Genomic DNA, 7,872 nt, shown 5'->3' on the forward strand with positions numbered 1-7,872 from the left:
TGAACAACACTCTACTCAATGATACCTTGGTCAAGGAAGAAAGAAATTAAAGACTTTTTAGAGTTTAATGAAAATGGAGCCACAACATACCCAAACTTATGGGACACAATGAAAGCAGTCCTAAGAGGAAAACTCATAACTCTGAGTGCCTCCAAAAAGAAACTAGAGAGAGCATACACTAGCAGCCTGACAGCACACTTAGAAGCTCTAGAACTAAAGGAAGCAAATTCACCCAAGAGGAGTAGACCACAGGAAATAATCACACTTAGGGCTGAAATCAACCAAGTGGAAACTAAAAGAACTATACAAAGAATCAACCAAACAAGGAGCTGGTTCTTTGAGAAAGTCAACAAGCTAGGTAAACCCTAAGCCAGACTAACTAGAGGGCACAGGGACAGTATCCTAATTAACAAAATCAGAAATTAAAAGGAAAACATAACAACAGAACCTGAGGAAATCCAAAATATCATCAGATCTTACTACAGAAGGCTATACTCAACAAAACTGGAAAACCTGGATGAAATGGACAACTTCCTAGACAGATACCAGGTACCAAAGTTAAATCAGGATCAGGTTAACAATCTAAACAGTCCCATATCCCCTAAAGAAATAGAAGCAGTCATTAATAGTCTCCCAACCAAAAAAAAAAGCCCAAGACCAGATGGGCTTAGTGCAGAGTTCTATCAGACCTTCAAAGAAGACCCAGTTCAAATTTTCCTCAAACTATTCCACAAAATAGAAACAGAAGGTACTCTATCCAATTCATTCTATGAAGCCACAATTACTCTGATACCTAAACCACAGAAAGACCCAACAAAGAAAGAGTGCTTCAGACCAATTTCCCTTATAAATATCGATGCAAAAATACTCAATAAAATTCTCGCAAACAGAATCCATGACACATCCATCATGATTCATCTCAGGATACAGAGATTGCTTAATGTATGGAAACTCATCAACGTAATCCACTATATAAACAAACTCAAAGACAAAAACCACATGATCATCTCGTTAGATGCTAAGAAAGCATTTGACAAAATCCAACACCCATTCATGATAAAAGTCTTAGATCAGGAATTCAAGGCCCATACCTAAACATAATAAAAGCAATATAGTACACACCAGTAGCCAATATCAAACTAAATGGAGAGAAACTTGAAGCACTCCCCCTAAAATCAGGGACTAGACAAGGCTGCCTACTTTCTCCCTACCTATTCAATATAGTACCTGAAATCCTAGCCTGAGCAATTAGACAACAAAAGAAGATTGCGGGCATCCAAATTGGAAAGGAAGAAGTCAAAATATCACTATTTGCAGATGATATGACAGTATATTTAAGTGACTCCACAAATTCCGCCAGAGAATTCGTACAGCTGATAAACCACTTCAGCAAAGTGGCTGGACATAAAATAAACTCAAATAAATTAGTAGCCTTCCTCTACTCAAAGTACAAGCTGAGAAAGCAATTAGGGAAACACCACCCTTCACAACAGCCAGAAACAATATATAGTATCTTGGTATGACGCTAACCTAACAAGTTAATGACCTGTATGACAAGAACTTTAAGTCTCTGAAGAAAGAAATTGAAGAAGACCTCAGAAGATGGAAAGATTTCCCATGCCCATGGATTGGCAGGATTTATATACTCAAAATGGTCATCTTGCCCAAAGCAATCTACAGATTCAATACATTCTCCATCAAAATTCCAACTCAACTCTTCATAGAGTTAGAAAGAGAAATTCTCAAATTCATTTGGAATAATAAAAGCCCAGGATAGACACCTTCCTCTTAGCTGCCTGAAGATGCCAGTCTCTCCCCGATGCCTTCAAATCAAGATGCAGAACTCTCAGCTCCTTTTCCAGCACCATGCCTGCCTGGATGCTGCCATGATCCCTGCTATGGTGATAATGGACTGAACCTCTGAAACTGTAAGCCAGACCCAGACCCGACTGAAGGCTGCGAGGGGCACAGTCCTGGCCACCATGGACAGAGGGGAAAGTGGAGCTGAAGCTACTTTGATGTTATCACACCACAGCCATCACCTCACCACGCCAAGAAAATCTAGTGGCACTCCAAAGTTGGACAGAAGGTCACTGCCCATCTGAGTGTCCTGCTGTTGGGGACACTCCAGAGAAAAAAAAGCCAAATCCTACCTGCTGGACTCTGAGTTCCAGCCCCTGAGGTAGAGCCCAGCAGACACAGGGGAATCAAGAAATCAAGATGAATGTGACTCTTAAACCTTAGTAAATGGCACATATATCCCCAGGGCTGATACTGGGGTGAGAAAAATTAGTAACTGATTTAAAAAAAAAAAAAAAACACTATACTATCTTCTACCCATCTTTTGATGTTTTGAAGCAATGTTATCATCTACAAAGTTCACCTTCAAGATCCAAACGTGGTGGAACATACCACCCCCTCCAGCATTCAGGAGGCAGAGGCAGAGGCAGAGGCAGAGGCAGAGAGGCAGAGACAGGCAGATCTCTATAACTTTGAGGCCAGTCTGCTCTATACAATGAATTTCAGGCCAGTCAGGGCTATACAGTAAGACCCTGTCTCAAAATAAAAAGTAAAACTCAACAAGGTCCCCAATGAAGGAGCCAGAGAAATCCCAGAGAGCTGAAGGGGACTGAAGTCCCATAGGAGGAACATCAATATGAATTAACCAGTACCCTCAGAGCTCCTTGGAACTACACCACCAGTCAAAGAAAACACATGGTGAAATTTGTGGCTCTAGCTATATCTGTAGCAGAGGATGGCCTAGTCGGTCATCAATGGGAGGAGAGGCCCTTGGTCCTGTGAAGGCTCTATGCTGCAATATAGGGAAATGCCAGGACCAGGAATAGGAGTGGGTGTGTTAGGGAGCAGGGGGAGGGGGAATGGGATAGGAGATTTTTGGAGGGGAAACTAGGAAAGGGGATAACATTTGAAATGTAAATAAAGAAAATATCTAATAAAAAAAAAAAGAAAGAAAAAGAAGAAAAAAATCTATGTCCAAAACCAAACCAAACAAGTCCCTCACAACACCTACAAAATGTCATCGTGTTTTAAAGAAATTCATGATTTTGTCTTGGGCTCCATTCATAGATATTGTTGGTCACGTGCCTGATCTAGTCCATGGACTCACCTGAGAATGAAAACCGAGATATTCATGGGATATTAAACACTCGCCCAGAAACAGCCATAGCTCAGTGGGTGGCAGCCAGAACCAATATCATTGCAACCATAATTTAAGAGGGGGATAATGTGTGTCCCATTTTAATGGGAAGCCATTAAAAACTATGTTTACACTTTGTGTTTACAAAATTGTTTAACTTGTGAAGGAATATCTCTGCTGTGCTGATTTTTTTTTTATTTCCAAAATTATGTATGCTGCATGGTTTCAATTATGCTTTAAAATCGGTAATTAAGAACTCTAAAGGAAATATGACAAAAAATTAATAAAATAAAAGCCCAGGATAACAAAAACTATTCTCAACAATAAAAGAATTTCTGGGGGAACCAGTATCCCTGACTTCAAATTGTAGTGATAAAAATTGCATGATATTGGTACAGTGACAGGCACGTAGATCAATGGAATGGAATTGAAGATCCAGAAATGAAGCCACATACATATGGTGACTTGATCTTTGACAAAGGAGCTAAAACCATCCAGTGGAAAAAAGACAGCATTTTCAACAATTGGTGATGATTCAATTGTTGGTCAACATGTAGAAGAAAGCAAACTGATTCATTCTTATCTCCCTGTACAAAGCTCAAGTCCAAATGGATCAAGGACCTTCACATAAAACCAGATACACTGAATCTAATAGAATAGAAAGTGAAGAAAAGTCTCAAACACATAGGTATAAGGGAAAAGTTCCTGAACAGAATACCAATGGCTTATGCTCTAAAATCAACAATCGACAAATGGGACCTCATAAAATTGCAAAGCTTCTGTAAGGCAAGGGACACTCTCTATAGGACAAAACAACAACCAACAGACTGGGAAATGATGTTTACCAATCCTACATCTGATAGAGGGCTAATATCCAATATATCCAAGGAACTCAACAAGTTAGACTCCAGAGAACCAAATAACACTATTAAAAATGGGGCAAACAAAGAATTCTCAACTGAGGACTACCAAATGGCTGAGAAGCATTTAAAAAAAAAAAAAAAAAAAGTTCAACATCCTTAGTCATCAGGGAATTGCAAATCAAAACAACCTTGAGATTCCACCTCACACCAGTCAGAATGGCTAAGATCAAAAACTCAGGTGACAGCAGATGCTGGCAAGGATGTGGAGAAAGAGGAACACTCCTCCATTGCTCATGGGTTTACAAGCTGGTACAACCATTCATGAAATCAATTTGGCCGTTCCTCAGAAAAATGGACATAGTACTACCAGAGGACTTAGCTGTACCACTCCTGGGCATATACCCAGAAGATGCTCCAACATGTAAGAAGGACACATGCTCCACTATGTTCATAGCAGCCTTAATTATAATAGCCAGAAGCTGGAAAGAATCCATATGTCCCTCAACAGAGAAATGGATACAGAAAATGTGGGTACATTTACACAATGGAGTGCTACTCGGCTATTAAAAACAATGACTTTGTGGAATGTTTAGGCAAATGGATGGAACTAGAAAATACTATTCAAGTGAGGTAACCCAGTCACAAAAGAACACACATGGTATACACTCACTGATAAGTGGATATTAGCCCAGAAGCTCTGAATACCCAAGATACAATTCATAGACCATATGAAGCTCAAAAAGAAGGAAGACTAAAATGTGGATGCTTCATTCCTTCTTAGAAGGGAGAACAGAATACTCATGGGAGGTAGATGGTAGGAGGGACTTGGGAGGAAGAGAGAAGAGGGAGGAGGAAAAATGGGGCAAGGTCTGGTATGGGAGGAGACAGGGATGATATACAGAGGGTCAGGAACTTGAACAGAGCTGTTTAGCAATGGGGGATGGAGAACTGGTGGTAGCCACCAACAAGTCCCAGATGCCAGGAAAGCAAGAGGTTCCCAGGACCCAATGGGGATGACATTAGTTGAAACGCCCAACAAAGGGGAGGGAGAACCTGAGAAGACTATATCCAGAAGTTAAACAATACTTTCAGTTGAGGGAGGGAGCCACCTACTTATCTCCAAATTTTTAACCCAGAATGACTCCTGTCTAAGGTAAATACTTGGGCAAAGAGTGGAGCAGAGACTGAAGGAAAGGCCACCCAGAGACTGCCCCACCTGGGGATCCATCCCATAAACAGTCACCAAATCCAGACACTATTGCAGATGCCAAGAAGTACTTGCTGACAGGAGCCTATTATAGCTGTCTCTTGAAAGGCTCTGCCAGGGCCTGACAAACACAGAGGCAGATGCTCACAGCCAACCATTGGACTGAGTGTGCAGATCCCAATGTAGGAGTTAGAGAAAGGACTAAAGGTGCTGAAGGGGTTTGCAACCCCATAGGAAGAAGAACAGTATCAACCAACCAGACCCCCCCATAACCCCCCTCACCAGAACTCCCAGGGACTAAACTACCAACCAAAGTGTACACATGAAGGGACCCATGGCTCCAGCCACATATGTAGCAGAGGATAGCATTGTCTGGCATTAATAAGAGGAGAAGCTTTTGGTCCTGTGAAGGCTCCATTCCCCAGTGTAGGGGAATGCCATGGTGGTGAGGTGAGAGTGGGTAGGTGGGTGAGGGAGCATCCTCATAGAATCAGGGGAAGGGGAGGGGTTGGGGGGTGGTCCAGAGAGGAAACTTGGAAAGGGGATAACATTTGAAGTGTAAATACATAAAATGCCCAATTTTTTTTTAAAGACATAGAATGTGCTTCGGAATTTGAATTTTAACATAGGTATATCTCACACATGTTTGGGGTATATTACACTAAAATTAATTTACAAATTGTGACGCTGGTTTGCAAGTTCAAATTTCACTGAGCTCCCTACATTTCTGTTTACTAACTTTGGCAAGCTTAGGTACAAGCCAGCTCCTTCCATTCCTGTGGACTTTCGGTTATGTGTCCACAGAAAAGACTGGACTATGGGGGTACAGGATCATGGACATTCCCATTGCTGCAGTCACACTATTGCTGAATTTGCTATCCTGCAATCTACCTCCCTCTACTCCTTTCTCTAATTCATATCTTCCCACTCCTGAACACGCCTCACATAGAAAACCACACTATCTAGCCTGGTCTCCCTTGGGGTGAATTGCAAGTTGGAATGGTCTCCAATGGTGTTGTGTGTGTATGTTTTGCTTTGTTTCATTTTGTTTTTCAGTTCAGCCCCAACAGAGGCTCCTTTGCTTCTGTTCCTTCTACATTCCCCATGGTTTCCCTACACACATGCATCCCAGAAAGGCATAAAAGTTCCTCTCCCTACACAGAGAAGAAGGGAAGAGATCCAGTGAGGCCTTTAGCCTGCCAGCGTGGAGCTCAGCACAGCTCCAATCCAACGCGTCACTCCAGAAGTTCTTTGTTATCAGTGGCTGACACGTGCAGTTGTTCTCAAGAAACAGTCCAGTGAACTAATGAGAAAGGAAGCCAATGAAACCAGTGCCTGTGACTTGACTTGCCATCGGTCCAGGAGAAGTGTCCTGGGGAGTCCTCTCATCCATGAACTAGCAAGTGTAAGCCGTGAAGTCCTGCTGTTGTCCCAAGATAGATATCTCCCACTCAAAGGAATGTGTCAAAAAGCAACATTCGCATTAGCCCAAAATCTACAGTAAGCCACTTCCTATCTATAGAGAGAGTATCGAAAGAAAAAGAAATTTAACTATTGTAGCTGGACATATGATCTTTAACAAGGTGATGATTGCTCTAGCCTTTTTGACTTTACATCTGTAAACCATCAAAATAGTTACTAAGAAAATAAAGACAACCATTGACTCCCAGTAGATGAACAGTTCATCTAATTTCCTCCCTTTTTGAGGGAGGTTCTCTGTCTTTTAGACAACAGGAGGTTTGGGAGATTATGTTTTATTCTTATTTTTTTATTTTTAAATGATGTGCATGCTTATGAGTAGGAGCTGGGTTTGTGTATGCAAGAGCAATGACCTGGTGTTACCTGAAGAAGGCATCAGGTCTCTCGGGGAACTGGAGTTGCAGGCAGTTGTGAGTCACCTGACCTAGATACTAGCAGTTGAACTGGAACCTTCTACAGGTGCAGCATATGCTCTTAATCATTTAGTCATCACTCCAGTCTCATTTCTTATTTTAATTTTAAATTAATTAAATGAGGTTCAGTATCATAATCCATAGACACATCCAGATTGAGGTATTAACTTTTCTGTCTCATCCAACATTCTAAAACCTTTCTATTAACTTATAACAATTGTATATATTTATGGTGTATGGTGTGATAATTTAACATATATAATACGTGTTTATCAAATCAGAATAATTAATGATTATTTCTTTATTATCTCTTTATCATTTCTTTGTCTTTGAGCTTCTCTTTTCTAGTTAGCCCAAAATATTGAGCAAGTTACTTTGAACCGTAGTCCTTCCATTGTGCTATAGGCCACTAAAACTTAGCAGTGCTTTGGTGTTCACTATCCAGTCCCACTCTACTTCTGCTCCCCAAACCTTTCTCAGACTCCTATAATCTCTACTGTAAATTCCAGCTGACATTTGTTTAGGCTATGGAATCCCCTAGATGCCTATCTATAAGTGAATGCATAAAGGGATGTGGTATATATGCCTAACAGAATATTACTCAGCCATGAAGACAATGATATCCTATTATTTGTGGTTAAATGGATAGATTGTGAAATAAATTACAAAAAGAGCAACATTTGATGTTTTACCATTGATAGACAAGCAGCTGGGTTTTTTTTTTTTTTTTTTTTTTTTTTTTTTTTTTTTTTT

Source organism: Mus caroli, chromosome 11 (genome assembly GCF_900094665.2).
Source record: "Mus caroli chromosome 11, CAROLI_EIJ_v1.1, whole genome shotgun sequence".
NCBI lineage: Eukaryota > Metazoa > Chordata > Mammalia > Rodentia > Muridae > Mus > Mus caroli.